At 48.3% G+C, this 19,152-nt stretch overlaps 1 protein-coding gene across 5 annotated transcripts in view; it reads right to left on the bottom strand.

Moving 5' to 3' along the window:
• The window catches only part of RAI2 (retinoic acid induced 2), a 60,344-nt gene that overhangs the window by 16,460 nt on the left and 24,732 nt on the right, over window positions 1–19,152 (bottom strand). The window lies entirely within an intron of this gene.

The raw sequence follows: 19,152 nt of genomic DNA, 5'->3' as shown, positions 1-19,152 counted from the left end.
AATTCCTTTCTCCTTCTTTCAGTGTGATGCACAGTGACCTTCTGGAAGCCATCTGTGGAAGGACAGTGGAGCCACGGGACAGAGGGGGCCTGTAAGCCTCAATCCTGCCCTGGAATAGAGCCGCGTACCGCCCGGAGCAACCATTTTGGACTTTATGTGAGTGAGAAATACACAGCTATTGTGTTTGAGCCACGACACGCTTTTGATTTGTTTGTAACAGCAGCTGGCATTGCCTTAACTGAGGCAGTGCCTCCTGGGACCCTCTCTGAGCCCAGTACTGAGGGCGTGCAGACTTGTCTCTGCCCACTGGGAAATCTCGCTCTTATACCCACCCCCACCCCCCACCCCCTTCAAACTCAGAGCCTCCTGAGACCCACTAGCTGAAAACCAGAATTGCAGGAAGCAGCCAAGTGCCCCGAGCCCGATTCTGAGCTTGCTGGTGCGAACTTTTCAGCAGGAAAAGTGCTGACTATCCTTTGCTGTTTCTCCTGATTTGTACAGATTTATTGATGTGGGGTCAGGGCCATTCTCTGCTCAGTTACTGCATAAATAGCCACTGCAAAAGTCCATTTCATTGGCATTCACAGAGCTCATGGCAGTGAGGAGGTGGTGGGGCCAGATGCTGTCTTCAGAGGGCAGGAAAAGGCAGGGCTTCTTGGTGGCCCTCCCCTGTGCGAAGGGGCTGTAGGGGGCAGCGGTCCCCAGCACCCACAAGCAGACATATTCAGGAACCTGGCATCGCACCAGAGGCAACTGCTAAGCCCACAACACCCCGTTCTTTCTTCATTCCCTTTGCTGTCCACCCTCGGCCTTGATTTGCAGAGCAGGTAGGCCTCAGCTTTCTGCCCTTCCCCCCACCACCCCCCAAACCCCAGCCACAAGTCGCCTTATTTTCCTTTGGAGGAATTCACCATCTATGGCAAAAGGTTCCAGGGCCAGCATCCCCTGGTGCTGTCCATAACTGATTTTCTAGGCAAAGACTACCCATTCAAAATAATCCTCCCACACTACTGGCGACGAAAAGTTCCACCACTAGCAAGCTGTTGCCTTGTGGTCAACATTATCACCCCCTTTCTGGATTCTGCTCCCAAAATCCCAATCCTTCTTAGCCACATGCCGGGTCACTGCCACACTGGGTCACTGAAGTGATCGGAATACTTTCTGCACGGTGCAAAGTCCCATCCAAGTCTTGTCTGTAACCTTCACAACCGCCTCAAGCCTCAACTACCCAGATCCCACCGATGCTTGGCTCAGGACTCTGATTTTTGTAATTTACCTTGAAAACACACCAGCACCTACAGTGGGACATTTCCTGTCTGTGACTTAGTAGAGGCTCTAGCCCAGTGAGCCAGCTTCCTAATCAAAAGTGCACATCCCAGGGGTGGTCAGCTCAGGTTCCAATCAGGAAGCCACACCCCGAGGCTGCTGGGGATTTTGGGTTATCCCTTTATCTCCATCAAAACTTGAGGCTTCACTAAGGATCACAGACTGTTAGAAAATGATTTTTTTAATGGTGAAATTGATGGCTCACTAGTTACCATGATGATGGTCAGAAAAGGGTTTAATGAGTGCTATTCAAGGATGTGGGTTGGCTAAAATATTTTAGAGGCCGTGCCCACCCTTGTGTGAACAGGATAGGAACAGCCAGGAAAGCCCACGGCCAGGGCCCTGGGGGAGGCTTCCAAGGCTGCCACCTGGCTGGTCCCACGCCCAGCCTCTGGTTTGGGAGGAGTTCTGGCTGCCTGTGTTGACTGCAAGGTAACAGCACTCTTCCCTGGAACTGCTGCCTTGTCTGCCTTGGGCGAAGCTTTCGCACAGTGTGTGGTGACAGCAGCAGAAAGGACAGCTGGCTGGGGCTCTCTAGAACAGGCTCAGGAACTGGTCTGTGCCTGCCGCCTGCTAATATCTTAGCTCACCAGTGTCTGCGTGTGTTGCACAATTTGCCCTGAGATTTGCTTTCATTAGAACCTGGCCTCGAGGTTGTGAGGGGATAGCTACTCCCTCCCTTTCCTCAAGTGGAGGCCCTGACAGCCCACAGCTGTCCCTGCCGCTGTCACAGTGTGACTCCAAGCTCACGCAGGGGCCCCTGCCTCTTCTCCACTCTGGCTCTCTTGCCTGCCTCCTTCCCCTTCCCCTGATTTCCTCCTCTGGATCTTTGGCCTTAAGATAGCCTGGTGGCAGCCCACAGACAGCCCTTGGGGCTGGAAAGACTCTGCTTTAGGGACAGAGATGATGAGCTGAAACCTGTTCATAAAAATCTGACACTTGGCTTCCTCTCCCGCAGGACCTCCTCAGTGTCCAAGCTGGCATTGACCGACATGCTTGAAATCCTGTAAAATGTCCTTAAAGAAAAGAAAAGAAAAAAAACACTAAAGAAGCAACCATATCCCATCCATCAGAATGGCTACAACAAAAAAGACCAAAACACCAAATGCTGGTGAGGCTATGGAGCAACTGGAATGCTCAGATGCCACTGGCAAGATGGTACAGCTACTCTGGAGAACCATTTAGGAGTTTGTTAAAAAGTTGAACAATTGCTTGCCCTATGGCCCATTAGTTCCACCCCTGTGTATTCCCCCAGGAGAAATGAAAGCATATATTCACAAAAAGACATGGCCACAGATGTTCACAGTGACACTCTTCACAAGAGCCACAATCTGGCAGCAACCCAAAGGCAAATGAGAAAATCCCTATGGAACATCTCCACCAGGGAGTACTACTAGCCGATGAAAAGGAACCAACTGCACTACTAACCACGGCACAGATGAATCTCAAAGACACTAGGCTGAGCAAAAGAAGCCAGATGCAAAAATGTACATCTTATAAGATTTCATTGACACGAAGTCCAAAAGTAGGCAGAAAGAATTCATAATGACAGACATCACAAAATGGTTGCTCTGGGGAGGGAGGAAGGGAAAGTGATACAAAAGAGACCTGAAGGACCTTTCAGGGGTGATGTGATTTCCATCCCAGAATGATCCATCTGCATCTGAAGAATCGGTGAATTTCATTTTGTGTCAATTATCCCTCAATTTAAGAAAAGAGACCACTGGAATGCTATCAAACAACTGCGAATGGAAGAAAAAACAAAACAAAGAAAACCACTAAGTGTTTGTGCATGAGTGTGCTGGGGTTCGGACCCCTCCTGAGCACCGCACAGGGAGGCGAGAAGGGGCAGAGGCTGCTGGTAGTGAGGGGGGCGCACATGCAACTCAAGTGCAAACTCGGGGTGCTACCATGTCTGCCCGCAAACACAGACACTCAATGAAGTAAAATAACAGGAGGCCCGAGAGTGTGGGATAGATATCAGGCCCGGAGCCAAAACCACTTTCCAGGAAATGCCAATATTTTTGTATTTGGGAAGGGAGAGGGAGTAGTAAGGCGAGCCAGAGCCAAAATGGGGAGGCCTTTGGACTGAGGGTCCCTGTGGGAGGGGCTACAAGGTGCCTGCTACAGAGATCTCCCCTGTGGGTGTGTGCCATGGGGCCCCCATAAAGCCGCAAGTGGAATGGGGAGTTGGAGGTTCCCTAAAAGGCAAAGCGGTGTGGAAAGGCCTCATCTATTTCCAAAGCGAGAGGCTGGCTATGGTGGCCCCCAGCCCGTGCGTTTATCCCTCAAGTGGGCAGTGGAGAACCATCGCTGGGCCCAGAGGTCTTTCCAGGTCATGTACACCCGCCTCTCAGCCGGGCTAGGCACCCCCGCCGGCGGAGTGAGCACTCACTTTTTTCCTCTTGCATATCACGTGCACAGAATTTACATAATCATAATCTTTAGTTCAGGACGGTTTCATGCATGCCTTACTTTTCTTTACTAATTAGTTTGAGGGTTGTAAAATTTGAAACAATAGAGGAAATAAATGCTCATGACTCCATCACCCAGCTCGACCACGCGGGGGCCTGCCTCTGTGCTCTCTATCCTATTCCACGGGCACTTCTGTCTACCCCGCCCCAGCACCACAGTGTCTCACTGTGCTTTCTGATGGTGCTAAGTGCTTACAAATAAAGCAGGGTATGTGCTAGAGAGCGGCATGGGGGGGGCGGGGCGGGGGGTAAGGGACTGCTTCAGGTAGGGTGATTGGAGAAGGTGTCTCTGAGGTGGGGTAATTTGAGCAAATATCTGAAAGGAGAAAAGGAAGCACCATGGCGTATGGCATTCCAGCATTTCAAGATGACGTGCGTGTGTGTGTGTGTGTGTGTGTGTGTGTGTGTGTGTGTGCATGTAAGAAAGAGGGGAGTAATCAAGTTCCAGAGTGGTAGCAAAGAAAGGTAGGGGCTAGATCATATATGGCATTCTAATTTTTCTTTTACAAGGACCATCTAGTACAGCCTGTTGTACAGATGAAGAAACGAAAGCTCAGGAAAGGTGGCTCGCTGTAGGCCACACATCTAGTTAGGGACAGAGTTATGGTTAGAGTTCAAGGTCTCCTCTGATCAAGTCTATGCACATTTTATTTTCCATGACACTACATTGCACGTCTGGGCCCTCAAATAGTTTGGATTCCACAAACTGCCTCCATATTGCTTTCAGGTAAGGCGTGATCTAAGTGACAAACAGTATATTGAAATTGTGTTCTTCCAGCAGAACTTTACCACATACACACAAAAAGAGATAATTTGGAGGCTAATTTGGATTCTGACATTCTTTCAGTTTAATCCCTTAGGGCCATTCATCAATGTGAATATTTCTAAATCATTTTCTTATTACAAGTGATATTTATTCTGAAGGAGAAATCAAAGACATGCTAGTGGCATTCTTTGAATTTGAGTTGGGTGCTGTGATTGTACAAGCAGAAGCAAGAAATAACTGAAAAATATAAAAGTAGTAGATTATAACACTTTTACATGTGTTTTAATACCATCTCTTCAGTTCAATAGGGGAGAAGAATTCTTATTCCCAATAATGTGGATGGAAATATTAAGGTTAGGTTTTAAAAGCTCACCTACCCCTTTCTTTTGAAACTCTGAGCTGGGTACAAGAGGAGAGAGACCCGTGACTAATGACAGATGAGTATGTCTGACCTGCATTCCCTAGTAAACCTTCCAAGTAAATGGATTTCTCAAATCTGTTTTCGTCTTTGGCCCACTAATCCTTTTCTTCCAGGAGGAGATTTCAGCCCCTCCACCCCCCGGCTCATCCATGGCAGCAGACCCACATGCTATTACCACCCCAGGCTCTGCTTCAACTGCAGAAATTATGACTCAAGAGAGCAAGATTACTGACTTCTGAGCGCCCCGACTCCTCCCTGGAGAATAAGCAGATGAGAGACGGTCTCCGTATTTTCAAAGACAGACGAATTCAGGCTGTTTCTGAATCACGTCTGGGCTTTCCTTGGCCTCATATTTCTTGGGAGGACAATTCCGAAAGTGTGCAGACGGGAGCGGGCTGGTGGCAGAAACCTGCACCTCTTTGGCAGAGGTAAGAACTGTCTGCTCTTAGTTTCTTAAGCTGTGTCTCCACAAGGCCAAGACAGCTCCACCCAGCGGGCACCACTAAAGCGAATCCAACCCTGGTGAAATCGGACGGGTACTGTGAGCGTCGTGGGTGTGCACCCACCCACTCACCCCTCTGGTCCCACTTTGAGAAAGGAGATACACTGCAAAAGCATAACAAAACCCAAGACAAACTCCTCCGACTCACCGAGAAAATGCCCTGCTTAACGAAATAGGATGGGGTCACCCAGCCCAGCCACCGACTGGCCATGTACCTGCCAGCAAGTTCCTTAACTCGCTGTGCCTCAGTTTCCCCATCCCTAAACGAGGATGATAACAGTCCACCTACCATACGATCCTTAAAGGCAGTTAGTGGGTTGACATATGCAGAATGCTTCCAACACTTCCTGGCACGTGCTAAGAACTCAATAGTGGTTACAAAATAAAAAATAGGGAGCCCCAAGAAGCCCTCACAGTGGGATACTAAATATAAAAGGTAACAATAATATTTTAAACTATGAGTAAACAGTAAATACAATGGAAAGGAGGTGAATTTTCTCCTCGGCAGGTTTTTTTCATGGGTTAAGTCTGTTCCAACAAATGCTTGCTACGGTGCTATCCCGAGTGACCCCCCAGTGAATAGTAGCTGTCATCAAGGCCAAAGTGGCAGGTGTTGGGTCAAGAGCAGCAGTGGTGGGGACCTGAGGGAGGGGTTTCATGAGGCCAGATTCCTAAGGGCAAAGAACCCTCCCTCCGAGTCCGACATGAATGGAGAGCTTATCTCGGTGGGTTGTGCAGAGTTTCAATTCTCTTCACAGAAACAAAGAGAAGCCCCCTCCCCTCCCAGCCCCATCTAGAGCAGGAATTGATTACTATCAGTCTATGAACCCACAGCCTTGGTGCTGGATCCATAAGGGAATGAATGAATGCATGCATGCATGTATGCATGCATGCAGTACCATAGCAGATACCTGCTGATATGGAAGTAAAATTGGTTTAAAAACTTTCTGGAGGGCAATTTGAAAGCATTCATACCCACTGACCCAGAAAATCCACCTCTTGGAATCACCCCAAGGAAATTCAGGCCCTGGCAGTCATGATCAAAGAGAGATCCGTGGGCTACAGGAGTGGTGGAGTGGATTCTCCAGGCTGCCTCTGTTCTAGCAATTCCACTGCTCTGGGGAGGTGGGAGAAGAGCCCCCTCAGGCAAGGCCCCCACGGGGTTTCTCTCCTTAGGATTTGGGATCTGCCCAGACTTTCAGATAAGAGCTCAGCGAAGACCCCAGAGTTCAGCAGCCTTAGCACAAAAGAGACTCTTCTAGAAAGAGTAAGGTTATAGAAAGGCCCCTGTCAGCCAGTCAACTAGGCCTTTAAAAACAAAGCAAGCAAACAAACAAGAAAATCCACAACCCACAGTAAGGTAGAGCCAAATGGGGGAGTTGGGGGAACCCTCTGTCAGGCACCCCAGGATGAATTAACTGCAAAATATGCCTCTGGGTGGTCAATGCTGTGACCCAATCCTGCCAACTGGTAAGAACAACGGTGTGAGCATTTTGAATCCTTGTGCACTGCACTGAAGATGGGTACCTAACCTGGTGGAGTTAGAAACCTTCCCCTTCTGATGATGAGATAGCTGCACCTTCGAGGCTGTCCTGAACGCTCTGTGCTTTAGGGTGCCTTAGGGTGGGTCCATTTGTCAAGAACCAGGGCCTGCCCCACCAGACGGCATCACCATCAGGCTGGTGACGAGGGCCCTTCCCTACCCTGGAAACACTAACATTCAAATCATGGGGCTTTGCATGAGGAGCTGGAATCCAGAGTGAAGCAATTCTGACAATGTGTCTTTAAAATGTCATAAAGCAGGCGGTGCAACGGTGGCTGAGTGGCAGAATTCTCACCTACCACACCAGAGACCCGGGTTCGATTCTCAGAGCCTGCCTATGCCCAAAAAAAAGAAAAACGTCGTGAACCATCCATCTGAAGCTACTGAAAGTGTTTGCATGTATATGTACTTCTTGGTACTTAAGAGAAAATAGAACCGTCTTAAATTTAAAACCATTCCCTGGATAAGATCACTTATAAGAAGCTTATTCCAGAAAAAATATTATTCTTGTGTCCAAAAATGAAAGCAGTAGGGGTAAAAAAAAAAAAAAAAGAAAATCAAAGGGAATGATCAGTTAGAGAAAATGTCTAGATTCCAAAATGCTGCGGGAGACCGCATAAAAAGCACAGCAATATTTAAGCTTGTGCTAAACATATTTTTTCTACAGTCACTTTTCACCAAGCATAAGCTTATAGGGCTTTGTTAAAGGCCTCTTGAAGGATTTATTTTGAGAGATTTCCTACCATTCTTGGCCTTCAAAGTTGAGGTGAGGTGAAGGGGCTGGGGGGCTGGGGACCCGTGAAGTGAAAGGCTAACCAGAAGACGGACACCAGAGCGTGGCACCGAGGACGCCAAGGCACTTCTCCTGCCTCGGCCCAGGCAGCCCGGCCGGTGACTCACAATGCCCAAGGGTCATGGACTGCACGGCTGTGGCTGGGCTGGTGCTGGCCCACAACTGAAAACTGCCAAAGGGGTTTATGGTGGGCACAGAAGTAATTTCTTGGATGTTAAGGATGACATCACTGCCACCACTGTCATCGTGACTGTGACAGTAAGCCTTTTACAGAAGAGAGATGACAACCAAGTAACTGCCTGAAAACAGATCAGACTGGTATTGAGAAATGTTAACAAATTATTGATAAGTCCAAATGCAAGTGCCTATTCCTTGGTGATACTGTATGTTCTAAAACAAGAAGACAGGGCAAGCAGCTGTTCTCTATTTCTCCGCTGAAATTGCTCTTCTTAAGGTCATGTTGACCTCCACCACGCGGTCAGATCCCCTGATAGATTCTCTCGGCCCTCATTTTACTTGTCTCAGCAGGGTCCGACACAGTTGATCATTCCCTTCTTCTTTTAAAACAGGTCATTTTGTTTTACTCATCGGCATAAAATGCTCCAATGGGACCTCACTGTACTTTGAAAGAAAAACCAAGCTGTACAAAGCCTTACTTATCTGATCTGGCCCCACTTTAGCCCTTTCCAATCACATCTCCTATGACTTTTCTCCTCCATCAGAACTCTTCTTTTCCTAAAAGCCAATGAGCCCTTTCCTACCTCAGGGCCTTTGCACCACCTGTTTCCACCATCTGACTGCTCTTCCCACAGCTGGTTTCTTCTCGGCCTTTAACACTCAAATCAAAAAACACCCTCCTTGGAGAAGAGGAGAGGAGATCAAATAATAATGGTCTTTTATTATTTGTTTACTGTTTATTGTCTGGAAGGTAAGCTCCTTAGGAACAGAGAGGGTTTGCCATGTTCACTGATGTATTCCCAGTTCCTAGGAAAACATCTGGTTCATAGTCAGTGCTCAATGAATATTAACTCAGAGGAAGGAATGAAGGAAGGAAAGAAATACGGATTTATTTCGATATGGGTCCTTTTTTTTTTGTATGCTGTATGCTGGGGGTCACATTTTCCATATGACCATCCCATTATTGCAGCACCATTTTTTGAAAAAAAAAAATTGGGGGGTTGGGGGGGGAGTACATGGGCCAGAAATTGAACCCAGGTCTCCCGCATGGCAGGCAAGAATTCTACCGCTGAACTATCCTTGCACCCGACCCAGTCCAATTTATTTTGACCACAGCTGAGGATATACAGAGTTGGGTTGTTCTCAAGTGGGAAGTTGAGCTGAGGTGGTTGTGTGATGCAGAGTAAAAAGGAGCATTCGACTTGGGATGAGTGGGAAGTGCTGTATGGGGCACCAAGGCCAGATGGCAGGTCCACTGGGTTACTGAGGGCTTTACTTGCAGACTGTATAAGCGAGCACAGCCAGGCAGTGGGCTCTGCTCCCACAGCGCCCTCTGGTGCTGAGAGGGAGTGAGAGATCATTGTGATCCTCTTGGCAGGCCACAGAATCAATCAGCCCCAAGTCACTGTTGGCCCAGGACCAAACTGTGAGCTTCTCGAAAGTAGGGGTGGGGCCTTCTGCAGCACCCAATAACCATTTGTTGAATGGATGTAATTAACAGAAATTAAATATTTACAAATATTCAATCTTCACATTAACAACAACCCTATAAGGGAGATCCTATTATTATCATCATCATCGTTGCTTTACAGATAAAGAAACCGAAGCCTGAACAAGGGAGCTTGTTACTAGGTGGCAGAACTTACACAGCCTTGGCTCTAGAGTCCGTGCTGGTGACTACCAGCCCGTGCTCTCTCTAGTCTCCAGGGCTACAGGGCTCTGTACTGAAGGTGGGTGGGAGGGAGGGCTGCAAGGCAGGGGGCGGGGGTGGGGTTGTAAATGGGAAGCTGGGTACTTAGCCTTTAAGGGAGTCCTGGATGGTGAAGCCCCATCATCTTTGCACAGCGCTTCCTGTTTCCAGCCTTGCTGGCTGGTGGAAGGCAGGCAGGTGGGAACTTCGGGGGTCCTGCCAGTGTTTCCAACCCAGTCCCCGGGTCCCTGCAGCAGATGTGTCTGCTTCCCTTCCAGTTTCCACTACAGGTCTACGCCAGTGCTTTCTCACTGGGTGCGCAGGACGCCCAGGGCATATTCAGCAATGTCTGGAGACATATTTTGGTCCTGACAACTGGGGGAGGGCATCTTGGGGGCACTCCTGGCACCTAGTCGGGGAAGGCCAGAGATGCTCCTAAACATCCCACAATGCACAGGACCAGCTCTCACAACAAAGAACGTTCTAGCCCAAATGCCAGCAGTGCCGAGGCTGAGAAACCCCAGTGTCAGCCCAGAGACCATTTTCCAGAGAAGTGGGAAGGCAACGCAGGGCAGGCCCGACTGTGAATGTCTGTGAAATGGCCAGGCGGGATCCTGCTGCACTTCAAAAAGCCCTGCAGGGAAGAAGGCAAGGGCCTTCCTGCTGGCCTGCCCCTCTCTCCTCCCTCCTGGCACCACGTCTGCTCCCACCTGCCGAGAAGCTAAGGGCAGCCTTGGCCCACAGGGCGCTCAACGGAGGCTGCTAATAGCCGCTTCCTTTGGCAGGGCCTTGATATTCTTGGCTTAGACTTGGGCATTCCTCGAGCCCCGTTTCTTAATTGAGTTCTAGAGGTGGTGGGAAACCTGGGAAAGATCCAGAAATGGTCGTACCTGTGATTTCCTCTCAATCATGCCAAACCAGTGCTGTGCCTCCAAATAGATCACGGAGGTCTCTGAAGAAGTGGCCCTGAGTGGGCCTTGGTGAGCCCAGCCAGAGCTGGACAGGAGTGCCAAGCTGGCACCCAGGGCAGAAGTGAACAAGCAATCGAGAATGCTCTCGGAGGGTGATCAGAAGGAGGCACCTAGGAGTCAGCCTTGAGGACCCCTGCAGGTCAAGACCTGGATCTGCCCCAAGCTCTGGGCCTGGCATCCTCAGGCCACGTCTCCCACCTGTGAAATGGGCTTCCCAAAGGTCCCTTCACGAAGAAGCTGTGAGGGTCGGGGTGGGGGTGCTGGGAAAGGGTCACTCGCCAGCATTCATCCGTTTCCTCTCTTGTCACCCTTTCTCCTTTGAACCCTCCTGACACCAGAGGGATTCAGAAGCTATTTATGTCTTTAGCCCCCCAACCCGGGAGCAGTCAGATGTCCTGAGCTTGCAGTAGAATCACAACGAACAAAAAGAAACCTCGGGGAATCAGGGTGTGAAGTGATTCATCCTTGTCTGAAGAGATCGTGGAATTGAGAGTATTTTAAAATCGGGCTTCGGCTAATGAATAACTGTTCAATCTGGAGCCAAAGACATTTGGTGAGCTACTGTTTCACGGCCGCCTGTGCAGCACAAAGTTGCCTACGACACTGTAGGTAGAATCCTGTCTGGAAAAATGGACTAGAGCAGAAGTTCTCAAATGGGGCTAATCATCAAGGTGGGCTCCAGAGCTTTTTGAGCACATGCATTCTGGGTTTGACCCCCAAAAGCCTGCCTGACCCAGTACCTCTTGCCGGGTCCAGGAATGTGCAGGGCCAGAGCTTTTCCCAGGTGTTGCTAAGGTCAGCCGATTTAGGAACCTCTTGACGAAGTTTCTGAATTGCATGGAGCAATTTACCCCATGCTAGCCACTAATCCATGATCCTTAACCCCCTTCCAAAATCCTTAGCCAAGACGGTTCACCGGCATGGTTTGAAACAGCATTTGCTTTTACATCTAAGAGAACATTTTTTTTTAGATATGAGATTTGTTTTCCTCCCAACAAGATGCTCGAAGTCACTGCTACCAATTAGGCAAGTTCATTTAAACGCTTGAATCCATACTTGTAAAACTTCCCCCCACCCTTCTCCCATCCAACTTTATGTCTAAACAGTGCAGCTGATGGCTGCACAGCTCCATTTATGAATTCCACTCTTATGAATGTATTTCCAAAATTGTTTCAGAATTTCTTTGTCTGGGAAAGCCAGGCCTGCTGGTTTTAATAAGAACATGGCTTAAACACAGTTATCCAGGTCACTGATATTTTAGACAGCACACGGCACCCAGAGCACCCTCTCTTTGTAGACCCCAACTCCACCCTTTGCTCTTGCTAAAGGATGCCTTGCTCACCGCCCCTCTTGCATGAGTTTTAAAGAAAGCATAACATGTCTTAATGGGATAAAAATGGAGCTGAGACCAAGTGAAAAGCACAGCCCACCTCTGGTTAAAACTCATCCACTTTGCATGATACACAGCAGCCCCTAGCAAAGGGGCTTGCACACAGTAGGTGCTCAACCACCAGCCAAATGCATTCAGGTATCTGATGGCACTCTTGCACCTCCATTTAAGAAAACACAAACAAGAATTCCCTGAACAACCGGGACCTTCCATAGAGTTCCCGTCTGAGAACGCGTTCTATTACATAATCAGTAAAGTAAAAAGAACTTTATTTTTAGCTACTGAAGTTCCCAAGGAAGATCTGAGTCCTATTTAAACTTCCCTTTCACCCCTAACCTTCAAATGACACTCCTATGATTTGCTTTTTAAATCTGTTTTTTTTAATGACTCAGTCAAAGATGGCCTCGAGCATGTTTAAAACAATACAAAACAACAGGAGAAATAAACCAGATGGCAAAAAATCATAAATCAGAACAAGCCGTGCTGAACAAGCCACAAAGAAAGGCATCATCAAACTGTAAAGGGAAGAGACACTTAGTTCCTCATGGGTAAGTCTCCATTATTGCTTCTTTGCAAAGGAAAGTCGGGAGGCCGTGGGGGGGCGGGGGGCAGCACACTGCCTTAACCCGTCCCACGTTACACTCAAAAGAGCCACACCATGGCTGGGAAACACAACTGGTCAATACTCAGAGCAGATCTGCGGTGGGCTGCTTCCCATGTGATTAGAAAAAATAATAGTTTTGGGGGATCTCTGCTTTAAATTGCACAGTGGCAAAGGGAGGGAAAGAGGGAACGCCCACAGAAAAGTAGTAAGCCAGCGTGGCTGCGCTGAGACTTCTAACAGGGCGAACAACAATGGAAACTCCCCTCTAGGCGAATCCTCCACCCCTATCTTTTGTACAGGTATCAAGCAAAGGGTACACCTTGTGGAAACACCACTGCCACCCTCTAGGATGGCAAAAAAAAAAAAAAAAAAAAAGCCTCTCAGATTTGAGACCTGCCCCGCTTGGCTATGTCTCTGACACTGGACTCAGTGTTTAGACCTTCCTAGGGAGATAAGAGCTTTAGTTTGGGGAGGTTTGTTTTGTTTTGCTGGATCTGTTGGCTGGGTGGAAAGTCAAATATTCAGGGGCCCGTTTATGTGTATATATATATATATTACACATACACACCTAGTACAGTGTCTAAAGCAGAGGAAAGTCTCTAGATATCTATCGAATGAATGAAGGGACCTGCACTGGGCTGGCTTTTCAGCTCTTAGAACAGCTTCCATGTATTTCTAGTACATGAAAAAGGTTTTTTTGATTTTTTTTTTAACCAATAATAACTGGGCCTCTTAGGCAAGAGTACATGTCCATTAGTTTTAGATACTTAAACAGTACATGCTGTTCTGTTGTAACACAACATGCAGAAAATCTGGCACTAACTCTTCGGTCCTGGAGCCCTGTTTACAAACGTACTGAATTAGTAACCCCAATACATCATCCCTGATGCCCGCTCCACCCCCACCCCCCATTTTATCTATATGACAGGGAGAGATGCAGAAGGTCAACTCCAAGGACTCCTGCCCACCATGCAACTGGCTGCTTTCCACCACCCAACAGGGACTCTGAGTGGGAGAAGAAATGCAGCAGGAAGGTGCTTTGGGGTTCCAAGCAGCACAAAGGGATTCAATCAACAGACCTAAGTCTGTCCTCTTGCTTCTCACCCCCACCCACCTCCACCCTCTCTGTGCCACAGCTCTTTTAAATGCATCAGAGTCTGCCGGAAGCTGCTTTTCAGAGCTGCTCTAGAACTTTGTGAATAAGCTAAAGTAAGAGAAAGAACTGGGATGGAATAGATAAGCCTTTCCCACCCGTTTCCACGGCCTCCAGAATTTTCTCAATTAAAGTGCACATTGCCTTATTACCCCTATCAGATCAGGCTTTGCACTGAATTCTAATCGCTTCTTTAGATCCTAGCTTTTTCAGTAGAGAAAGTACTCTGGAAGTGGGGCAGGGATCACGAATAATGCCTTATTGATTACCACTCTATTCCCCAAATCTGGCATGGTGAATGAACTGTAATAGATGCTCAATGAATATTTAATTGAATGCACAAGTGAGTGAAAAGGTCTCCCTCTTCTAGGGCCATCAATCCTCCCTCTGACCCAGGACTGAGAGGATTCCCAGGACACGCACCTTTCTTGTGCTCAAACAGGGACAGTCCCAACCAAACCACATGGTTAGCCACCTGACTCTGTCCCTTGGTTTCTATACCCTCAGGCCCAGATTTCCCAGCCCTGTTGCACCTGCCTGCCTCTGCCTCACCCACCAGCTGGAAGGAGAGGGCAGCTCCCTAAGGTGACCAATCTTTCTGCCCATCAACAAATGCCTAGTGTAGTCACACTGTCTGGTCAACTTGTTTATGAGACGTAATAATGGCTTCTTTATTTCTCAGATTCAGAACATGGGAAAGCGTCAGAATGATCAGAAAAGGTCCCCAAACTGAGCGTGTATTGCTGAGTCTGTGGCACTGCAGATGAAAAATGGCCACTCCTACCCCATCTTAGCTACCTACAAACCGACCCGAAATCCCCTCATCCCACCTGTTTCCTACGGTATAGAATAGACCAGCCACAGGTCCTGCTCCCTATATAGCAGCCTCTGCGTCCCCCAGCCGGTGGCGCCTATGATGACAGAACACGGAGCAGGCTCGAGTCTTTGGGGAAAGAGAACCAAAGACACTCTCATCATTCAGACTATAGAATGCTTGTTTGTGCAAAGGTGAGTGGCTTCTGTCACCACTTCGGAACAGGTGCACTGCACTCAGGGGTACATTTTGACTTATTTCTGGGAGGCCCCTCTATAGAGGCTATAAACAAAACAGCGTAAGTTAAAACTAAAGACAAGGGGGAAACTGGCAACAACCTATCCATCAATAGAAGAAAAATAATAAACTGCTATATTCATACACCGAAGTAATCCAATTCCATGAATTAGTGATACACAGACCAATGTGGATGAATCTTGGAGATATCACATTGAGTGAAAAAAGTCAGACACAGAAGGACATACCAGATGGCGCATTTTGTACGAAGTTCAAAGACAGGACAAACTGATCTGTGCTGTTAGAAATGAGGATAGTGGTTACCCGGGCAGGGGGTGGAGGGTGGGTGCCAAAGAAGGAGAGGTGTATGATGGGAAAAGTGAGCTTTTTCCGGGGTTGAAAATGTTTTATATCTCAATTTGGGTGGTGGTTATATGAATGTGTATGTTGGCAAAAATTCCTTTTAAGTTGTCCACTTAAGTTAGTTCACTTTACCGCGTGTACTTTATACCTTGATAATAAAGTAAAAAAACAAAAGCAACAGGGGAGATTCTCGTTTTCCTCCTGATCCAGGAAGCCATGTCATCTAAACTCAGAAAAGCATTATTACCTCCTCTGGTTAGTACAATATTCTACCTACCTGCTCCACTGTCAAATTAAACAAAACCGAGTAGGGTGGTTGTGCAATCTCATTTGTTAAATGTATGCTCGACAAAAGCAAGGCTGTCAATCCCAGGGAAATTAGGGTTTGTCAAACAAAGGATCTGATTTTTTTTTCTTTAAACAGACAGCTTTCTGAATTTAGGACTCTCTCTCAAATATCTTTCCAGCAGCTGTCTCTATCAGCCTATTAGTCAAGGGCAGGCACCCAGCCAGCTGTTTGCTGGATTCGACTTCCCAGTACATGAGCATTTCAAAGGTCGTGTATATGTTAATTTACTACCTGGTTGTTATTTAAGAGGATTTTATTACACCATTTTATGTTGATTTATTCATTCTCCTCCTCTAGGAAATTCTGGAAGCTAGAGCAACCAATAGCTGGGATAGCTCTGCGTGAGTGTGAGACATCAAAGAAATCACTGCTGTCATTTTTCAAATTAAACATGAACACGCACCAGCAATAGGTTTTGGTCGGACATGATTTTGATCGCCATTGTGTAGGGCTGGGAGGAAAAGGTTGTTTAGACAAAAATTGTTCATATAGAAAAAAAAAGGTAAGCGAGGGAGTACGGCAGCCCCCCACTGAGCGCGCTGGCTGAACGATCCCTCGATAACGGCAACACCCATATGGTGAATCTGATCACGTCTGGATCGTAATTTGACTCAATTTACTTCCTGTGAAGGCATAGCTATTTTATGATAAGGATATGCAATCTCATTTCCTGGGGGTTCTGCGCAGCCAGTGGTATCTATCCGAAGGCTGGAATAACATGGGGAAAATAAGACGCGGAAAGGGGAACACACCTAGCGGAGAAAGGAGAGGAGAGGAGAGAAGGCGGAGTGGGGGGGGGGAGTGGCTGTTCTCAGGCACTTACTGAGGGGCGGGTGGGCTGATGGGAGGAGAGCGTGGGCAAGTGGCTGCTCCACGTGGCAGGAGGTGGTGGAGGGACAAGGGTGGTGACGAGAAAGGGAAATGGCGGAGCGCCACAAGAATGGGAGTGGGGGGTGGGGGGTGGGGGTGGCTGGAGGGCTGAGGCCCGGATGACAGCACTTTTTGGCTTCCACGTGAACGTCTCAGGGCCTCGGCTGCTTTGCTGGGCCCCTGGGATCCGCCAGCCCTCGCCCACACGTGCTCCGGTTGGCGGGAAGAACGACTCCGGCTCGCGCTCAGCATGGAGCGGTCACCACTGTTCTTGGCTCCGGTGTCACGTTCGGGCGCCCCTACGCTGCCATTCACAAACTTCCTAGCAGCCGAGCAAGTCATGAACTCCCGTGACCTACTTTTGCCAGCCAGTGGATTCTTGTAATTCTGCAATCAGCCCAACAGCGAGACGATTAGAAAACGCGTGCGTCGTTGTGCCTGGTGCACCGAGGCCAAGGCGGCCGCCGGGGAACGGTTAACAGAATGTAACTTAAACAGCTCATGCGCTTCTACCCGTGTCCAGGCGGCCGCGAGCGCCAGACAAGGGGGAGGCCTTCAGAAACAAACACCGCCCTCCTCCCGCCACCAGTTCCCCAAGCCCCCCACCCGTACCCCTACCCCTGGTGTCCCCCGAATTTATTCGCGCCCTGGAGATCTCCTACATAGCCCTTCCTGCTCCACCTCTGACCTTGATAGCGATGAACTGACATCTGCAGCTCTGACCTTGCACCCTCTTCAAATGCTGTAGGCCCCAGGATCACCCCAGGATCACCCCAGGCTGCTGGGACAGCACCGTGTGCTTACCCTTCCAGAACCACAAATTCAAACTCAAAGCATCCAGTGGTATATCTAATTATATACCCTTCTTCCCAGAGCCCCACTCCCCTCCTCTGTTCCCTTCTTCAAAAATTATGTGGAAAAACACCCCTCCAAGAAAAGATGAAAAAGAAAGAAACTGGGCAAGCTGCTTTGTGTGTGATGGTTCCCCCACCCCACCCCAAAAAGATTCGTCTTAGAATTCTTTGTAAATGTCTCACACCTACATTACAACCACATTTTGGAAAAACAAAAGCAAAGGAAAGGAATTCATTCCAGGGGTCTCATATCCCAGACAGATCAAAACTAATTTTTAGGGAATGAATCGATCATAGCAGATATATATATATATATATATATATATATATATATATATATATATATATATATATATATATTTTCATTCTGTGTTTTATGATAAGCCATTTTCCCCGGAGCTATAAAGTGGCTTAGAATTCCATTTACCCACACCTTCCCGCAGTTATACATCTACCATGCACACTACTGAGAGTAAAAATTAGATGCTATTTATTATTGTCCTCCCCTGTGTCAGTCACTGATCTCAAACTTCTCTCCAGCAAAGATACCTTGGCAGTGGCTTGGCAAGACCCTGGACTGGGTGATGCAAAGGGTGCCAGGGAATTGACAAACCTCCCAAACAAAATTAATGTGTGTGCAGTTTTGCTTGGGGAGGCAAATGGCTCAGCTTGGGATTCCCCCAAAGCAGATCCTGAGACAAAGATTCGAGTGCACGGAGTTCATGTGGGACAGGAGCCCAGGAAACATCAGCAGGGGAGGTGGGGGGGGGGGTGCGGCGCGTGAGTCCTGGAAGGGAAGGCAGCCAATCCAGGGAGCCGCGTTGATGAGCAGGTGACTGCTATGGGCAGCTGGGTGCTATCCCACTGCCAGTTAACCTCATAGTTATTCCAGCCGGCTGGAGGAAGCTGGGGCCTCCACCTTCCCATTGCATTGTGTCATTGGTTGAGAGCTGCTTCCAGGGACATAAAATCTCCAGCACCTTTTGCTTGCCTGGCACAGGGGCCCAGCCTGCTCCAGCCTGGGCCAGTGCAGAAGCCTTGGAGCAGACTGTGGCAGGTGTTCGCCGTGAGCACACAGGCGTGTGGTAGTGAGTGCTAAGGGCATGTGGGTGGGCCACCAAGAGCTACCGCCATAGAGAGGGTCAAGGGTGGAGGTGCTGCTGACATCAAAAAGTCTCAAAACGCCCACTCTGCAGATTCAGGCCTGTTCTGCACCTTTTTTCACTCCATGAAATTCCTCCTGATATCCTGGGGACAGGCAACTGCCCAGATTTTCCCAAGGACCAAGCTCCCTAACAGTAAATTTGGTATCTTTAGACATTGCCTGCACCAGTCTTATGGGAATCCTAATGGGAAAAATCTTGGCTTGGAGTTGGGGCCGAATTCCTAGCCCACTGAGCCTGAAGCAGCTAATGCCACTTCCAAAGACCCCAATTTACCTTCAAGGAGTAATTTAGACACTGGGGAAACTTGGCTCTATAAATACGAAAATACTCATGGATAATGTCTGCCTCCCAGCAGGGCTCCAGCACAAGCACTAGCAGTGCTCCAAACTCGGGAGAAACCTCCTGCAAATCTGCTACTTCATCCTTCTTGGGAAGCCTGCTGGGTTAAATTGGGTTTTGGTCTTTGGCTTTTTGGCATGGGTTTTTTTTTTGGGGGGGGGGTGTTGTTGTTTTGTTGTTTTGTTGTTTTGTTGGCAGGGTTCTTTTCTGCAAACTCGATCTTTGTCAAATACTATCACAGGCAACATTAAGACAGCTCTACATATGGCCACCAAAAGACATGTTCAAGAACGCTCACAGCAGCTTTATTTGCAATGGCCCCAAACTGGAAACCACCCAGATGTCCATCA

Source organism: Tamandua tetradactyla, chromosome X (genome assembly GCF_023851605.1).
Source record: "Tamandua tetradactyla isolate mTamTet1 chromosome X, mTamTet1.pri, whole genome shotgun sequence".
Lineage (NCBI taxonomy): Eukaryota > Metazoa > Chordata > Mammalia > Pilosa > Myrmecophagidae > Tamandua > Tamandua tetradactyla.
Note: the sequence above shows the minus strand (reverse complement) of the source record. Positions and strands in the feature narration are given on the sequence as shown.